Source organism: Mustela nigripes, chromosome 4 (genome assembly GCF_022355385.1).
Source record: "Mustela nigripes isolate SB6536 chromosome 4, MUSNIG.SB6536, whole genome shotgun sequence".
Classification (NCBI taxonomy): Eukaryota; Metazoa; Chordata; class Mammalia; order Carnivora; family Mustelidae; genus Mustela; species Mustela nigripes.
Window position 1 is genome coordinate 155,968,137 of NC_081560.1, and position 19,221 is coordinate 155,987,357.

The 19,221-nt window shown below is 40.5% G+C and overlaps 1 long non-coding RNA gene across 4 annotated transcripts in view; it reads right to left on the minus strand.

The window, feature by feature from the left end:
• Positions 1-19,221, minus strand: part of LOC132015322 (uncharacterized) — a 249,038-nt gene that overhangs the window by 15,071 nt on the left and 214,746 nt on the right. For 2 of the 4 annotated variants that reach the window (XR_009403622.1, XR_009403619.1), the window contains exon 2: positions 480-605. The exons of 1 other annotated variant lie outside the window; for it this stretch is intronic. This is a non-coding gene — a long non-coding RNA (uncharacterized LOC132015322). Of the gene's footprint in view, positions 1-479; positions 606-772; positions 1,338-9,054; positions 9,666-19,221 lie in introns of all 4 variants that reach the window. One more of the 4 variants, XR_009403620.1, reaches the window with a different exon arrangement.

Consider the following 19,221-nt stretch of genomic DNA (forward strand, 5'->3'; position numbering starts at 1 on the left):
GCCCCATGACAGGTGGGGAACCGAGACAGTTGGTAGACATCTGAAGCATGTGCGCTGATGCTCGGCAGGTGTTCTTAAGTGGTTTCAGCTGAGCAGAGTTTTTTGGTTTCACCTAGTATTTCTTCCAGAGAAAACTGTGCATAAAAAAGTGAAATTGAGGGGCACCTGGGTAGCTCAGTGGGTTAAGTCTCTGCCTTCAGCTCATGTCGTGATCTCAGGGTCCTGGGATCAAGCCCCACATTGGGCTCTCTGCTCGGCGGGAAGCCTGCTTCTCCTCTCTCTCTGCCTATCTCTCTGCCTACTTGTGATCTCTGTCTGTCAGATAAATAAATAAAATCGTTTAAAAAAAAGTGAAATTGATGTTATTTTCAAATGGTTCCCTAATATAGCAATCGTTTTGGAACAAGTTTGGGTTTTAAAAATATGCATTTGAACAGAATTGACAGTAGAGCTGTTAGCATATGTCTAACATTTATTACCTCTCGATAATCATTAGCTCATCACTGTTAGCCATGAAGACTCGCCAAATGTCAAAAAAGAGATATAACCTATTCAGCAGCATGAATGCATGTGAGGCGAGGATGTGTAGGTGTCCAGCAAGGAATCTAGAAAAACAAAGGACAGTGAGCAAGAACTGTCAATGGGTTTCCAGCACTGGCCAGAGGATCCAAGTGTCCTGTCTTCCTAGGCAGGTAAATTTCAAAGTCAGATCCCATGATGGCAGTCATAAAGGTCAGACAACTTTGTCCTCCTGCTCCCAGTCTGCACTTACCCAGTCACCCTGTGATTGTGAAGTTCCTCCTCGTGTTGTTAGGAGGCTGTCTTCTCTTGCTGACATAAACATTCTGAACCTCTTGGCAGTTGCATTTCTTAGTGTAAATTGCTAAATTGGCACTCGGTTTCGTACATCAGTCTCTTGTAAATTCCAGGGATTAATCAAGTACAAGCACACTGACATATTCCATTTTCTGGACCTGCAAAGCTGAGGAGCAGATGCTGGAATGCCATGACCCCACGAAGAGACAGAATCCTGCCAGGCTTGGCAGCTGCCTCCCAGATGACATAGTTGCCTGCTCTCTGACTGTACGGAGTACTGGCGTGGAACTGCCCTACATCTAGATGCACACGTGTGGGGACAGACATAAAGCAGGCTCTCCTGAAGATTCTCTTATAGTAGCCCCAGTTTCTTTGTTCGCTAGTAATTAGCTTCAGTCACTGGGCTCTGGACCTCAAGGCACTGCATCTTCACTTACGACGCTTGGATTCGGGGGAGCTGACTTTGAATGGATTTGCACCTGCAAATACTGATTTTTCTCTTTCTTCAGGGGGCAAATTACCTTAGAAAGAAAAGGAGTATGACATTCAGCTGTCTATTCTCTATTCATTTGGAACCAAACCTGAGCTAACAAAAGCACACATGATTAGTGTCATCAAAGAGAAGTTAGAGTGAAATAGACTCTTTTCTTCTTTTGCTTCATAGCAATACTGTCAGACGTCTAACTCGACGATTGGGTCTGAAATGCATGGCTTGTGAAGATGCCAGATTTGTAATCTTGTCTCTTACCGACAGGGAGAATCTGTAGGCTTTACCTATGGAGGAACACATACTATCACAAATAAACCAAAGATGTAGGCGGACATTTGCTGTCAGTTGAAGGCAAAAATAATTGGCCAATTAGGTAAATGGGAACCATGACCATTATCTGAAATCTTTCAAAACTTGTAAAGTTCAACGCTATCAGTATCTGTCATCTCCTAAGAATACCTTAGTATTCAAACTAATTCAATTGTGGTTTGCATATTTATAGGACAAAACATCAGTTCTCTCTGGTTGTATGCATTGTCACTGTCTTTAGGTATTCCCTCAAAAGCTGTTATTTGTTCAACAAACATTTATCAAATGTGGTAACGAATTCCAGGCACCATATTTTGGACTAAGGATATAACAATTGTATGATCCTTGGTCTGTAAGAGCTTGAAGTTTGGTTGAGGCAAAATACAAATAAATCAATACTTGTTATGCAATTCCTTAATTTATGTATTCAACAAATCTTTATTGAGCACCCAGGTGCTAGGAGTTACTCTGAATATGGTGAATGCAATCATGAATCTGGGGGACAAGCCCTCACTTTGCAAGGCTTGTATTGTAGGAAAAAGTGAATGAATAAGTACAAGTAATCAAATAAACAAGATGATCTCAGGTGGCTGTAAGTGCTACGAACAAAATAAAACAGGGGGAATTAATACAGAACAAGTAGGGAGGGTAGTATTACTAGAGCAGCTTCCCTGGGAGAGTGACATTTGTGCTGAGATCTGAATATCAGGGAGTGGCCAGCTGTGAGGATCTGGGGGAGGCGATTTTCATGGTGGGGGGCAGCAATTTCAAAAGCCCAGAGAGAGCAAGTTTGGCCTGTATGGGGGCACCCTAAGTGATCAGTGTGGCTGCAGCAGGACTGGGTAGCACCTGGGGTCAAGGATGGAGGCAGGGGCCTCAAGACTTTGGTAAAGCATTGTAGTTTGAAGATAAATAGATAGAAGTTCCTGGTGGTCACTGAACATTGGAATAGCCTGACTCATGTTTTTAAAAGATCATTCTGGCAGATTTGCACAGGGGCTAGATGGAAGCCAGTGGACATAGGGGAATCTGCTATAATCCAGTGGGGACATGGTTATGGCAAAACACAGTCTCTGCAGTGATTAGGTGACACGGTAATTGACGCTAGAAAAGGGGCACAGAGGTGCAGTGCAGCCACTGGGTGGCTCAGTGGGTTAAGCCTCTGCCCCCGTCTCAGGTCATGATCCCAGGGTCCAGGGATTGAGCCCCACATCGGGCTCTCTGCTCAGCAGGGAGCCTGCTTTCTCCTCTCTCTCTGCCTGCCTCTCTGCCTACTTGTGATCTCTGCCTGTTAAATAAATAAATAAAAATCTTTAAAAAAATTTAAAGAAAAATGCTGCATAGAATCGCTTCTCAGCCTTTTGGCTAAGATCAAGTGAAAAGCTGCATAGGAAAAGAAGCACGAGAGCACAGATGCGAGGAGGAGTAATGTCCACATGGAGGACTAGCACCGTGATTGGCACACATCTGTAAAGGGTCAGAAGGTAAACGTTTTAGGCTTTAAGGGCTACACGGTTACACCTATTGCCACTAGTCAACTCTGCTGTTATGGCTCAAAAGCAGCCACAGACAATGCACAAATGAGTGGGTGCAGCTGTGTTCCCCTAAAACCTTATTTATGAAAACACGCACCAGTGGCTGTGCCTGTAGGCTGTAGTTGGGCCACCTCTGGTCTAGGGTTATTGTCTCTGGCACGGATGAATTTTTTCTTCTCCTCCCTTGTGTCTCCTGGCATTTCTCTTCATCCTTACTCTTCTGGTTTTACCTGAACTTTGAGAACTGAGCTATTTTTCCTACATTATTTGAATAATTTACCATGACATCAGCTATGATATCTCCAACCCTCCCTCAAATCCACTCAGATGATTAGTCTGATGGCCTGTTAGAGATATATGGTCTGAAACTTGCCCAAGATTCACAGTAGCTTCTTGGTGAAAAGCCCATAGCAGTCTTCATTTCTTACTGGCTGCTCTATCTTCCAAGTTGGCTTTCTGGCACTGAAAGTGATTGATTACAATGATATTGGAGTCACATTTTATTAGTCATTGTCTTCAGCTCCTGGATCAAACAGCAAGTTCTACTGACACTTCCTTATAAAACTTTCTACCCACTTCTTACCCTCTACATAGGTCGGTACCCAACCAGGACAAAAAATCCCACTGTATTTAACAGTGAACAGAGTGACTTGGTGTCACCCGTGATGAGGCTGACAGGCTACCCAGGGAGCAGTAAGCTCTCTCCAAGATTAGTCACAGTGAGAAGCCGCTGCCAACCCCAACAGGAGCAGGGTGGGGACAAAGGAGGGAACCAGGCTTACTGGCGTCCAAGGGCTGGAGTCACCAGTTGGCAGGTAGAATCCACAGCAGGCCTACTTGGCAGGAGCTGGAGCCATAAGGAGAGATGACCATCGCTGAGACAATGCCTAGGATCAGTGAAGTAGAGGACAAAACAACTAGAATTCATTCTTTCTCCTGCTCCACAATCCCCTGCTTGTTCTATCACTGGCTAAACTGACACAGAAGCCAGCTGATGCAAGGGACTGAGAACAGTGGGACCAAGCAGAGCAGAGGAAGGGCAAGGAGTGGATTTGGGGTGAACAAACCCCACACCCACTCATCCTCTCTTCCTTTTGCCAGCAGTGTGCATCAGGGAGACTCCCTGTCCTACTCCTGTCTGACCCTGATGGCACCTCACCAAGTCCCCTTTGCTAAACTGACTTATTCTTCCTGCTGTGGTCTTCCATGTGATCCAGACTTGGTCATACCCCTAGCCAACTTGCATGGCTGAACTCAAGTCACACCTTTTTCTCGAAATGTTTTGGATCACTCCAAAACTCCCCAGTAGACTATTCCTTTGGAAACAGTGCTTTACTTTGAAACCATGTATTGTTTCCAATAAGACCCAGATAATTGATCAGATATTTTCCTATACTGGATCTAAACATTTCTTTCAAGTATAGTTTTCTCAAGTGCAAGGACCATACCTTCTATATCTTTGTATTACCATGGGCCTACTGCATAGAGAGGTATAAGTAGGGGCCAAACAAATGCTCATTGACTGAGTAGATTTAAAAATGACAGACCTCTAAAAGTAAGAAAAGAATCTCATTTGCCTAGTTTACAGTATCTTGAGTAGTTACAAAGAGACTCTTATAGTCAGAAAGATAACTTGGTTGGAATAAAGGTTTGCAGAGATAACAAAGTGTGAAGGAGACTTGAAATCCTTTCCAAGAAGGAAAGCCGAGTGGAAAATGCACATATATGCACGCGCGCACACACACACACACACACACATACAGTGGTTGCCAAGAGCAACCATCAGGTTGACAGAGAGAATAACAGGTCCTAGGATCAGAGAGTGCTCTGGCTGCAGACAGAGTGAAATATACTGATCAGGGCGCCTGGGTGGCTCAGTGGGTTAAGCCTCTGCCTTCGGCTCAGGTCATGATCTCAGGGTCCTGGGATAGAGTCCCGCATCGGGCTCTCTGCTCAGCAGGAAGCCTGCTTCCCTTTCCCTCTCTCTGCCTGCCTCTCTGCCTACCTGTGATCTCTGTCTATCAAATAAGTAAATAAAATCTTTAAAAAAAAAAAAAAGAAATGTACTGATCACATACAGAACAATGAAAATATGCAGTAGTTGGTCTTACACGTGTGTTTTTAAAAGTTCTTAGAGGGGCAGCTACCGGAGAAGTCTCCTGCACACTCTCTAAGGGACCCACTATCAAGAGGCATGTTTGTCAGAAGGAAGCCTGCTTCACAATCAGTTTCCCCAGGCCCAGACTGCCCATCTGTGATGTGAGCTGTTTGGAGGAAAAGAGTTTGGAATTTGCCCAACCAAGCACCAGGCACAGACTGCCTCAGAGCCAGAGGTGACCCAAATTTCCTCACCATTCACAGCCGAAAGGACAGCCTCAGGTGAGCTCTCCCTGGATGGCCTGGGATATCCTCCTTGGGTGAGTCAGCATTCAAACTTTGTAACTTTGTGTAAACATTCTCCTCACATCTCCGGGAGCACACACTACCCAGGCATCTTCACTGTATCCTTGGACAGCCCTTCCACATCTCACACAGGTACCCCTTGTAGAAAGACCAGAAGCAAGTCTTCACTGGTTTCTTCTGGTGACTGACATCTTGCAAAACCAGCCTCCAGCCCGCCAGCCCTTGGGGTGATGGCATAAAGATGTAACTATGTCAGTAAGATCTCAATGACTCTACTGAGGGAACTCCCTCTGAGAGAGGTACCTGCCCTTCAAGAAACAAAGTCATAGTGCTCTTCCCAAGACACAAAGAATGAGAGTCTAGTGATCTGGAGGAGGGCATCCTTGACTCCAGGTGGCACCGGGAGCATGACAGAAATGGTGGCAGTAGTTTGGTTTATATACTGAGATATCACACAGCCTTCTTTAAAGTGATGACCTGGGGACATCTGAAGGGAGATTGCTTGTATCCCACAACTTCTGAGACCTAGGAAACATTTGTATTGTGTACATAAGTTCTTTGGTGGATTCTTGGAAATACTTGCGGAAGGTCAACCTTCCTCTCTGGGTAAGAGCATTTTCAACTAAGGAGCAATGGGGAGTCTTCCAAGTAGGAGTTTCATGGGATTAATATTACTACAGTTACACGCTCAGTTGGCTGGTGATGCCCAGAACACCTGGGGTCCATGAAGAGTTTCCTAACAGTGAGAATGGACTCCAGATGGGATGGTCTCCAGGGAAAGTGAGTTCTTGAGTGACTCAAGCCCAGACACGTCTAGTACGCAGGGATTAATGAGGAGATCTGGGTTTCCTTTTCAGGAGGGGTCCTAGGACTCCTGAAGTCCCTCCTAATTTATCAAAATCAAAATCTCAAAATCAAAATCAAAGTCCCTTCTAATTCTCAAAATCAAAAGTTCATCTAAATTCTGTAGAATATTTTTATTGGACAGCCTTGCAGAGTTCTGTTTTCTGTCCCTTGGACGTTACTGTGTTGTCATGAGGCAGCATGTCTTTCACACTTCAGCCATAAGTTCTTATTTTCATAGTCAAGAATGTGGGGGAACACAAGGACAGAGTGGCAACAGAAAGGAAACCCAAGAGGAAGCTTTGGAAAAACAAATCTTCTGTAGGCATATAGATCTTATAGGCGTTTAGTTCACAGTTGCTTTTAGGATACTGGATGGCTGCCTAAAATCTGTGCAGCAGTAGGCAAGGAACTTCAAGTGCAAAGTTATGCTCTCCATCGTTCCCACTTGCCCGTATGGCCACAACAGAATTATGCAATCGACAAGATATTTTTACAGATTTTCTCAGTTGGGCAGCACATTGATCATTCGGGGACTTATTGAGGAAAATTGTCAGTTAGTCGACATTTCTACATTGATAAGCTGACTCCATGGCTAACCTAGTCCAAATAACTAGACAGCAAAGAGTGTCAACAGTTTATGATCTGATGGATCACTTGAGATAAGAAATCAAATTACCATTCAAATGAATTGATAAAGTTGAAATATGTGAAGAGAAGCAGTCTTCTCCTCAGAAAAGTCCACTATCTTATTTGAATCCTAAGATAGGAGACTGTTAGAGCAGAAAGTTAAGTGATAATATAGTAAAATTAAGTTCCTCAGTAAAATGGAAGAATTAGGACAATATTATGGATGTGGTGACTTGCAGCTCTCGGGCTTTGCATGACCAGATGGCCATGAGATGGGATTGACATCCTACTTGGTGCCAGGGGAAAATGACATTTTGCAAAACAAACACACCAACCAAACCAACAATCAGTTCTAAATTAATATGCCATTTGTGAGCTTCATTTTCTTTTATCATGTTCTTACAAGTTAATGGTCAAGACAGGAATCTACTGCTAGAGCTGTCATTTCCTTTAGTTTATTGAAATATCTTCATATGGAATGAGAACTTCAGCTACTATTCTATTGTGTGTGTGTGTGTGTGTGTGTGTGTGTGTGCGTGCACATGCATGCATGAAAAGCTTTTGTTTGTAATATTAATTCTTCTACTGGATATTTTATAGTGTAGATAACTTTTATCAACTTTTATTTTATCTTCATAAAATATCACTTTATGCTTCTTGTGTAAATATTAAAAACCTCAGGTTGTTACTGCATGAAATTTATTCATCCTTTGCAAAGAAATTGGAAGAGCCAATTGATTGCAGATAACATATTAAATATAAAAGTTATTATCACCTCCATTTTATGAAACCCACTTTTGCCCTTTGCTTTCACCTAAAATTGGTTTTATCCCATTGTTCAGATTCAGTGCCAAAACTCAAAATTTTCTTCCCTCTGATCAGTTCTCAGTAAAAAATAAATAAGTAAATACATTAGAGAATTGAAAAAAGGAGCAGAATATATAAGCCAGGATGTTACAGTCTTCTCAAAATAGTTATGGGATTCAGGTGTGTTTTAAGTTTGGGTCTCTGTTTTCTAGATATGGCTTTAATTCTTTGACATAAAATGTTTTGACTTGGCCACTGGAAATGCTTTCAATCAGTTGTCGTACAGTATTTTTCATTTTCAACTTTAGTTTAAGAATGTATTCTGTGTATGTAGAAACATACAACTACAGACATTACCTCAGCATATGAGGATGGAACATGATGTTTTTATAATTTGTTACTTGTTAACTTGTTTTTTGGTTTAAGAAAACAGAGTAGCCTACATAATCTCTGAAATCTTTATTCAACAAATATATTTTGAGCATGTGCTATGTGATAAGCAAACTGCTAGATGTAAGTTATGCAGATATCATGGGGTCAAATTTTATATAGTTAGATGTCTAAAAAAGAAGTGATATATATACATACACATATCTATACATAGATAGATATGTATATAGATATAGATATACATATCTATCTATGTATATAGATATGTATGTCTATACATAGATATGTATCTATATATGCATATATAGATACATATATCGATATGTATCGATATGTATCTATATATCAATATATGTATCTATATAGAGATATGTATATCTATACATATCTCTATATAGATATGTGTATGTATATATGTGTATGTATACATGTGTATACGTATATATATACATACATATATATATATATCACAATATCTATTATATAAAATTGCCAATACACTTTTAATCTGAAGATTTCCTTCCAAAGGGCTGGGAGTTGTAGGAAGAATGCTCTTGACAATTGAATTTATCAGTCTCTGCTAGGTTAGTCTCCTCTTGTTTGTTCAATGCCCTTTGGATTCCAGGTTCATCTCCTTACCAGGCTGTGTTCGCCTTTCAGGTATTCATCCCAGATCCTCTCCCTCTCCAAGATGGAATGGGGAAGAATGGCAAGTCTTGCATATCCTTTGGAATTTAGAGGTAGCTGTTGGGTGTATGGGTTTGTGCTATCCTGCAGTTCATATTGACCTCTGACTAAGAAGTTCTTATCCACTAAGTGACCAGCTCTTACCTGATGTACATGGCTGATGAAACATGTGTCCTCTTCTCTTGACACAGGCATTGTGTCCTGGGAGCTAAGCCATCTCCCTTTGTACCCATCATCAGACATGGCCCATCTGTCCTGAAGCCCTCATTCTGCCCCACCATAGTGACTCTTCCCTGGGCACATTTATGGGACCAGGACCATCAGCTACCTGTCTCCTGTGAGGCCACAGGCACTCCCGGTGCCCTTGCGATAGCCTATCCCCGTCCTAAATACTCCCCCACCAGCATACACACATACCACCACCACCACCAGCATTTAAATGTGTGGGCTGCTTCCTCTGAGGTGGTTTTCTCTCAGAAAGACTGAGAAAGACAAAACTGAGTCTTCGATTGATTTGGTAATGTGCCCAGGGTTGCATAGTTAATAAGTGGGAAAAAGCCCAGACAGATCTGGGCAGCTGAACTTAGAGCATGAACTCTGACCAGCACACCGACCAGTCTTGAGGTGACATCTCAGTCCTGGTGATCACCACGCATTTAAACTGTCTTCAACAGTCCCGGCTCCAACTCTTCAGTGCCTTTGGTCCATGAAGATGCTCTAACTTGTCCAACTGTGTGTCCCATTTTCTTCCAGTTCTGTAGACCAGAAGTTGAAAATGAGTCTCCCTGGGATAAAATCAAGGTATGGCAGGGCTGCGTTCCTTCTGAGGGCTCTAGGGGAGAATGTGTTTCCTCACCTTTTCCAGCTTTAGGGGCCTACCCACATTCCTTAGCTCATGACTGTCTTCCATCTCGAAAGACAAGCAGTTACAACCTTCCAGACTTGCTTCCCTTGTAGCATCTCTCTCTCTCTCTCCATTTTCTTTTTCGAGGCAAAGAAAGATGAATTCAAGTAATCACAGCCACCTCTTGGCTCAGCTTCTCCCTCCATCCTCAACATACCTGGGCCTTTCATATCAAAGGAATATGGAAAAGAGAAGGATTTGTGAAGGCTCCCCAGGCTCTAGAACCTTAAAACCCTTCACCTGTTTTCTGTCAGGTGGGAGTCTCCTCACACTACTTCACTACTTGTTTACATGATAGCTTCTAGCAAAGCTTTCCTCCCGTACAATGTAAAGATGAATTGGGTGAACTTTGAAAATCCCTTTTCTCTCTGGAGAAGATTTTGTTTTCAAAACTAATGTTGCCCATTCCAAGTTTCACAGGTGAGTTGGCTTCACTGGGGAGGCAGGAACTCAATATCTTCTCTCGAGGCGGGAGGCTACAATAAATACCACAGTTGTCTGCAGCTGGTGAGAAGAGAAGAAAGGCTCAGGGGGATCCTCATTCTCCAACCTGTCTCCATTCCTTGCCCAACAGGGCAGCTTGCTGTCCCCTCCCCAATGGGGACCACTCCTGGATTGCAGCCTGCTCACCTCTCCATGTCTATCCTTTCATATTCTACCTTCCCCATCACCCCTCGTTCTGTCTTCTACCTCCAGAAGATCAGTTAGTCTAGGACTATAGCTTATTTACATGCAATATCATGAGACTTTGGACTGCCAATTTATTCCCTTCTGTATGGCTTCTGTTCACTGCTAGAAAAGGGGAAGAGAGAACTACCTTTCCTACCAACCAGAAACTTTGGAGGGTTCAGTGAAGGATGCACCTAGGTCTTCCTCAATAGCTCCTCTGTATTAAGGCAAGGAGAGCACTGGACCTCCACGGCAGACTCCAGACCAGAGCCTCCTCTGTGACAGAAGAGGGAAAGAAGAGGAAATCTCCCATTTCAGGAATCTGTTGCAAGACCTACGTTATCAGAGGGAGAGAAGAAATAGTGAAAAAAAGAAAAAGAGAGACTGCTAAGATTTATGACCCATGTTTTTTCAACATTGTTTAAGTAGTCCTCAAACCTTTTCACTTACAGCATAGGATGATGGAGGCTGTGTGTGTGTGTGTGTGTGTGTGTGTGTGTATTTGAGTGATGACAAAAACATGTCATTTCTTTGAAATCTCATGGTTTGGTTTTTAACAAGAGATACAAACTTCCAGTTACAAAATAAATAAGTCACGGGTACCTGTGTGGACACAAGTGCGTGGTGTTTGGAATAAAGGGGAACTACCTTTGGGTGTACGATTAGTGTATGGCAGGGTTAGTGAATTGTAAGTTATTAATTAGTGTATTAAATATAGCCATCATTGTCCCCACCCCTTCCTCCCCTTCCAAGTTTAAGGTGGTTAGGTATATGGAAGCACCTAGTGTAGCTAAGGTCTGCTTATTTTATATCTGAAAAAGTTAAATGAGGCATATTCAAGATTTGATTCTGGATGACCTTTTCATTTTCCACAATGACATTGAAAAGTCTATCCAATAAAGCTGGCTGAGAAAAAAATCAACTACATCAATGTGTGTATTTGTTAAGTCTAAAGCATGTATTACTCTGCTAAGAGCTTCACATATTTCTCATTTAATCTTTATAAAAACCCAATAATTTGCTCACAGTCATCCAACTGGGAATGAAGAAAGGTACAACTTGAACTCTAGTCTGTCTGAATTCTGAAGACCTTGCCCCTTTTATGAAATAATGTCATTCTCACTGCTCCAAACAAAACCACACAGAAGAGACTATGACAGATTTCACTCACCACTGACATCACTGTCATTATTTCTCAATTCCAATCAAATGTCGATAGAAATTGCTCTCTTAATTGGCCATAGATTCCCGGATTGCTCTCTGAAGATTGAAAACTTGGGTTTTCTGCAAGCTGGACCCTTCTCCCCTGTTCACGCTGCTCATTCTGACTCTGGACAATGTCACTAGTGCCTTGTCTCATCACTTAGGTCTGCCACCTCTTTATGAGAGAAAGACTAGGATGATCAAGGCCATGGTAATGAGGTCTGGAGAGGCAGACGTTTGGTCAAACAGCTGGGCTACTTTTGGCTCCCTAAGAAGATTTGGAAATTTACCTTGCCAGTAGAGGAGAATGGTCAAATCAGATGCCCAGCAATTGTGTGTTGTGTGAAAAATTGAGGTCAAACCAGAACAATAACGGCCAATCCTCAAATGTTTGTTTTCTGTCATTTGTTTTGGATCCCATCACTAAAGGCAAGACACTTAGCCACTATAATGTGGTCTTGTGATATTTTTTTTTGAAATATAAAGTTTTTATCTTTTCAAAGGGGAACATTATTCCTTACTGTTTATATCACAATTTAAATACAATTTTATGCTCGTAAACCTTTCCTTTTTTATGCTCTCTGTCAACAGCTGAAGGTAAATAAAAATAACATTCAAATAATGCGTGCTAATAAAATTCATAAAGGGAAGAGTGTTTTTAATAGAATAGAAACATCAATTCCATCAAACCCTACACAGGCTAAAAACCCATATTCAAAACACATTATTATTTCAAGGACTCTGACATTTCAAAGCTGCTAGGATGTCTTAAGTCCTTCCAAATTATATGACCTGAGAATATTAAATAATTATTTCTTTTGATTTTGTCCCTAGCTATTCCAGCAATAAAGGGAAGACAATTATGCAAATGAGCCTGGGCAAATTGCTAAAAAGATCACAAACCACTGAATGTTGTTAGATGCCTATGTTTTATGTTAGATGCATCTCCTCAAAGAGTGGAAAATGTATCTCTAATTTCCTGAAAGAAAGTTCACAGAGTATATTTTAACTTTCAGGGCTCTAAGCTCAGAACACAAGCCAATGCGAGAAATAAAGGAAGGATTTTTTGCTATTCTCCCAGAACAAAGGGTCTGAAGGTATCAAGGATTATATTGGATTGCCTTATACAAATATTTTTTTAACGACAAAATCTATGAAAGTCATGAACTAGAGAAAATCAAAGATAAATTGAGAGTCCTTTAGCTTTTCTTGGTCTTGAATTCCTAAATAATTGTCCACATTTTCATTGCAATTTTCATAAGGAGACACAGCCATCACTTTGTTGCAACAAAAGCAACTTTGGGATATCTTTGGTTTATTTGTTATCTTATACTAAGTTTCCTCATGAGTGATGAGAGCCATTCACATAATCCAGCCCCATGCAGTGGTCAAAGCCACTGGCCTGTGACTATAGACTCTTGTCTTCTATCCTAGTCAGCCTTGTACAATGAGAAAACAAGGGAATGAGAGCTGCGTAACTCAGGAAAAAAGATACACAAATTCTGTGCAATAAATACGAATGTAGCATACCAGCTGGAGAGGAGCAGGGGGAAACTAAAAAAAATTCTGTCGATTTTAAAATAGTGGAAGCCAAGATATGCCAGGAAATATTCACATTCAGCTGACATTTACTGAGTGCCTACTACACACAAGGGTCCACACTAAGTACTTCATACTCCATTACCTTGTTTCTTTTTCATGAGAGCCCTGCAAACTAAGAAGAGAGATGGATTTTTTTTTTTTTTTTTTTTTTAGCAGCAGAGGAAGAAACGGATGTTCCTAGTGGTTACATGATAGGTTTCCAGGCCTCAAAGCTGATGAGTCCAACCAGGTTTCAGATCAGGTTTTCTGACCCTGCTTGAAGTAGCTTCTCCCAAAAGCAGAACCTTGGCCATGGAATTCAATGCAAGTGATGAAGAAGAAAATGAGTAGGGAAGCAGTAGGGTAATGAGCAAAACACCAGGCAGGGTTGCAATTTTAGGTGAAGCCTCAGATTTATATTTTGTTTCAAGGCAAAGGAGCTAAGAATTTGTCCTTCCTCATCAGCTAATCTGTGGCTGGCCCAACTACTTCCCTCTCTCCAGAGCAACCCTCATAGGTAGGAGGATTTAGAGGCAAAGCAAGCAGAAGACAGACACCCAGAGAAGGTGCAAGAGTATCATCAGAGCCCACTATAGACTCCGAGATTGTGCCTCCTCCTATTTCTGTTCCTGTTTTTAGTATAACTTTGAAATAAATCCCCCCACCCCAAATCACACAAATAGAAATACAACATGACAAAAGCACCCAAGGCCTAACAAACACAGGAAAAGGACAGATATTCTAGAGGGTATCTTTGGAGATGGCACAGCTAGGCAATTTCTTTAGTTCCATCAGAAAGAACCATTTGTGTAAGATCTATGGCTTCACAGAGCTTGCATGAGAATTGAGAATACCATTCTTTGGTAGAAGAACAAGAGGAAGGTTGGCCTTGTAACACATGCTCTATAACAAGCCAGCTGTAGCCGCCAGTTACACTGGAAATGTCATTCCTTTCCTTCACTGAACATTCTGTAACTTATAATGAGTGATGTGTTGTGTGTGTGTGTGTGTGTGTGTGTGTTGGGGGTCTAAAGTTGTTGCATTTTGTTACAGGATAGAATAAATTCTGGTTTAGTAGCATCTGAACTATCTCCCTCCCAGTGTAGAAAGTGCTTATTGTTGGTCACAGTTGTATACTAGGAAGCAGCCCATGTTGATCCTTTAATGGCACCTATGCAGGCTTCTCAGAGGGACTCTCCATATGGGCAAGGTCCGAGGAGCATACTTAGGCATATCTATCTACATTATGGCTCATTGTGGAAATGCAGGCTGGGGATTGCAATCCAGTTCTCAGAATCTCTGCCCATACAAAGAAGAAAAATAGGGAGGTTGATTGATTCCTTTTAATAATCAGTACAATTTAGTGAAATATAACCTGTCACTTACCACTAATCAAATATGAGAGTTTTAAAGTTTCTGTGACTTCAAAAGAGGCACTTATGCCTAATTTATAATCAGTTTCAGAAAAGCGACATTCCATAGATCAGATACAAGATAGTCAAACTAGGATTCATTAACATCACATTTAACTATATTTTTAAAATCACATGAAGCAATAAATTGAGATGGATTAGTAACTTGAGAGAAGCTGAGAAGTGTTAGGTATCTGAAAAGACATTTATCATCACAAATACAATTTTCTATCAAATAATAGTGATTGCCTCCATTATAGAAGAAGCCAGAATCCGACAATGGGGAGAAATATTGCTTAGAAGATGCTACAATTCTGTATATATCTTTCTACTTTCAATTGGACAGAGAACTGAGCTCTTATTCTCATTACTTTCTTTCTGTAACTATAACTCTCATTTCTTGAAATGTGGGCCAATTCCATAGGCATATCCCCACTTTTTGTTGTTGTTATTGATGCTGTGGGCTGAAATCCACAAGGCTTTCAAAGAAGATTCAGGTCTGATGCATTAAATAAACTGTAGAGGTAGAGTTGCTTAGCATAGAGTTTGTGATTTAGAAGTAATTTCTTAAAAAGGAATCATGATAGTAAAATAACAGACTACGGTGTTCTTTTGAATGTAGTATCTAAAAAATGGTTTAACTTAGATTTTGCAAGTGATTCATGGTAAAGACAGACCAGATTAATTTTTTTCCTGAAAATAATATTCAGCAAATTCTGATTAAAAGGGGTAGAGAAATCTATTGGTCATTGTCATGCATCTTTAATGTATGTGATCAGATGTGTACAGTGCCCGGCAAAGCCAAAGCTTTCTATGGGTTCGTCACAGCTTCTGTGCTCTTTCCCATTGCTCAAACTTTAGATGAATTTTTGGTTCCTACCACAGTTTTTATTTTTCAGGACTAACTAGGATTTCTGACCTTTGCTCTCTTTTTCCAAATTACAGTCTCCTCATGTATGTGGCCAGCTTCACATTCTATAAAGTCAGATGAAACCAAACCAAACAAAACTTCTGTTTCAGCCCACTGAGGGCAAATATCTCAGGCATTTTACATGATGCAAGGAAGGACCATCAAGGAAGGACCTTCCTTTAGGAAGGTTAAGTTTCCTAAAAGATGTGGAAATAAATGCCTTTGATTCTCCTCAGAGAAAGAAGAGTAAAAAATCAGGCTCACCATGAGAGAGCACTGAGCCCTGACCAGGGGTAAGATGTATGTAAAATCCTTATTGCTTGCATAGATCTTTGAGACCTGACTTTAAGAACGAAATGAATTCATTCTTATGAAAGATAGAACTGTCAGCTGCCTCTGAGGTAGAAAAACCCTCAATCTATCAATCTACCTACCATTTGATCGTCCATCTATCATCTCTTTATCTATCAATCATCTATTTTTATCCATTATCCTATAAAGAAAAATCTAAGATTTTAAAAAAGGCAAAAGGGATTGCCAGATATCCACTCAGTGGAACACTGGAGCCTCTGGGACTATCTAATCTTATCGGAATGTGTGCCCTTGGCTTTCACTAGCCTATTCTTCAGCTCTGGAGAGAAAGACATTAACTTGTAGGAAAAAGGATGCTAAGGCAAATATTGCCTCTTCTTAGCTGTGCAAATGATTCCTGATCATGACAGTGCAAATGAATTTTGTGCAGTAGAGAACAGAAATCCCTGTAAATTAAATCTTCATTTGAACCAGGTCTAATACCTTACTTCTTCCCTTCTTAATGTCTCACAACTATTGTTGACACGTTTCTTTTATGCCTATATGAGAGTCATAATTTTATGCTTGTTTGAGTACCATCCTTTAACAATACTCAGTGAGGGACTTCTTTTTCTTTTGAGTGTCAGAATGATTCTGGAGGAGAGGCAAGGTTACCGGTAGGAGCAGAATCCTTTGGAAACACTTGCGGAATATTGCTTGCAGAAGAGCAGAAATGCTTGGCATATGGTTAGGAATGGGACAGGGCTGAAAATATTGTGAAATTGAGAGCAAAGAGCCAGTTTGGTGTTGAGACATGCACACACATGTATAGGGGGACACCACATAAATATACTTATGGGGGAGAGAAAGGAAAAGAGAAGAGAGCCTATTTCTCTTCCCCTTGCTCTTTGTTTCTTGACTTAATATATTTTTTTTACACACATTATTTGTTTTGCTTCTTCCTAGAAAGAACTTCACCGAATGCCTGCCATTTATATAGCAGATATATTTATTTTGCATGCTGTCAGTTCCATTTCTTTCAAAATAATTTCAAAAAACTGTGTCTGTTAAAATTTTTAAAAATCTGTTTTTGAGAATATGTATTTATCATTTTTGTGTGTTTGCTTAGAGGTATCTCATAGAACTAGGCTCTATTCCTTTGCTCATCCAAGCCCTATAATTAACTAAAAACATAAACTGATGAAAAAAATGTATTACTGATATAATCCTTTCCTGTAAGCCACTAGCAGTAGTAAAGTTTCTTCAGTCTCCTTACATCTAGATCAATGTTTAACCTTTCTTTGAATTGAATAGGGTATTTTTGTAGAGTACACGTTCTAGTTGCTTTGTAGAAAGTCCCTCAGTTTGTGTTTGTAGGATGGTTTCCTCGCAGTTAAATCCAGGCAATAATTTCTTTGGCAGAAATTCTACGTAAGTAATGTTGTATCTTCCTCAGTGCACTGAATCTGGCATTTTGTGAGGTCATTTGGTGCCATTATTGCTAATGTTAGATTTATCATATGATTAAAAATGAAAGCAATGAATGCAGGATTCGACAGCAGGAAGACAATAAAGAATGGTATAGAAAATCTACTGCATCCTATCCAAAAAGTAATTTATTATATCTGGTAGAAATATGTGAGGTGATACTATGAGACCATTTTATTCCTTAAATGAGAATTTAGCCAACACTTTTAAGATCCATAATGAATCTTGCTTAAATCAATTAATACTATGATGACTGAAAATGGTGATTTTTAAATTTAATTTCTTTCACATATAATAGTAAGAATTCTGCTGTTAAAAAAAAAAAAGCTTCCTTTTTCTCTCTCCTCATTTCATCCCCTCTCACCACAAAGTATACATCAAAAATATTGGAAAACTGGGTTTTAGTCATATGAATATATGCAAACCTTGGCTAAACTGGATTAGAGAACATGGTTTAGATTCAAGGCAAACCTGGAAACTTTTGCCACTCAGCTTATATCTACACCACCACAACCCACTTAGGTGAAGAAAATGTTCCTGTGCAGAAACTATCCTGGCTCATTCCTATTATCTAGTAGACAGACCTAATGAAGGAATGAATTATTTAATGTCCTCTCGGGATCAACGATCAGGGGAACCAGGCCCATCACAGGTATACCACACTTGGGAGAGCATGACTGTAGAGTAAGTCATCCTCTGGAGGGCCAACTTCTCTTCCTTGGTGAACACCTACTGACAAGTGAATTCTGGCTAGAATGACTCTCTGTATCAGTGTTAGCCTGACAGTGAGGGTCAGAAACAGAAGTTAAAATCTGAGAGTAGCAGACAAGTGGATCAAAAACTCATTTATGTGAAGGATAGAAAATTAAAATACTTATCCTGTTTTCTGATATTTGAGATTTACCAGGTTTAAAAAAAAGGAAGAGGAGCCACTCATTGCTAGTAATCCAACGTCTTTGGTGTTGGGTTGAATTGTGTTCCCCTAAAGATGTCGAAGCCGTAACCCCTAGTGCCACCGAGTATGAACTTATTTGAAAAATACTTGAAAATTGCAGATGTCATTTGTTAAGATGAAGTCATATTGCAGTAGTGTGGGCCCTTAATCCAATATGGCTGACATCCTCATAAGAGAGGAGAAACCATATGAAGGCAGAGACATAGAGGGAAGACAGCCATATGAGGAGGGAGGCACAGATTGGAGGGATGCGTCTATCAGTCAGGAGATCCCAACGACTGTCAGCAAATACCAGAGCCAGAAGAGGCAAAGAGGGATTCTTCCTTAAAGGTTTCAGAGAAAATACAATCCTACTGATTTTTCTATTTTAGACTTCTAGACTCCTGAAGTGTGAGACAGTACATTTCTACTCTTTTAAGCTGCCCAGTTTGTGGTATTTTGTTACAGCAGCTCAGGAGACTAATACAGATTTCCTAATAACAAATTCCCAAAACTGTAGGAGTAGCTTTGGAGTTAGGCAATGGGTAGAGGTTGAAAAATTTGAGTTGCTTGATTTTAAGTCTAGATTGCCTTGAGGAGACTGTTAGTAGAAATATGGACACAGAAATCTGGATCACTTTCTATTTCTTAAAGAACACAGAAATCTTCACTAACAGAATATTCTTGAAAATATGAACATTAAAGAGTGCTTCCAGTGAGGACTCAGATGAAATGAGGAGCATGTTATTAGCCAATGGATAAAAAATAACCTTGATATGAAGTTGATCTGAATTATGAGAACTTGTCTATGGGGTGGAAAATAAAACTTGCCAGAGAAGAACGTGGATATCTCACTGAGAAGAATTCCAAGGAAAGGGTAGAATGCAGCTTGGGTTCTCCTTGCTGTTTGTAATAAAAC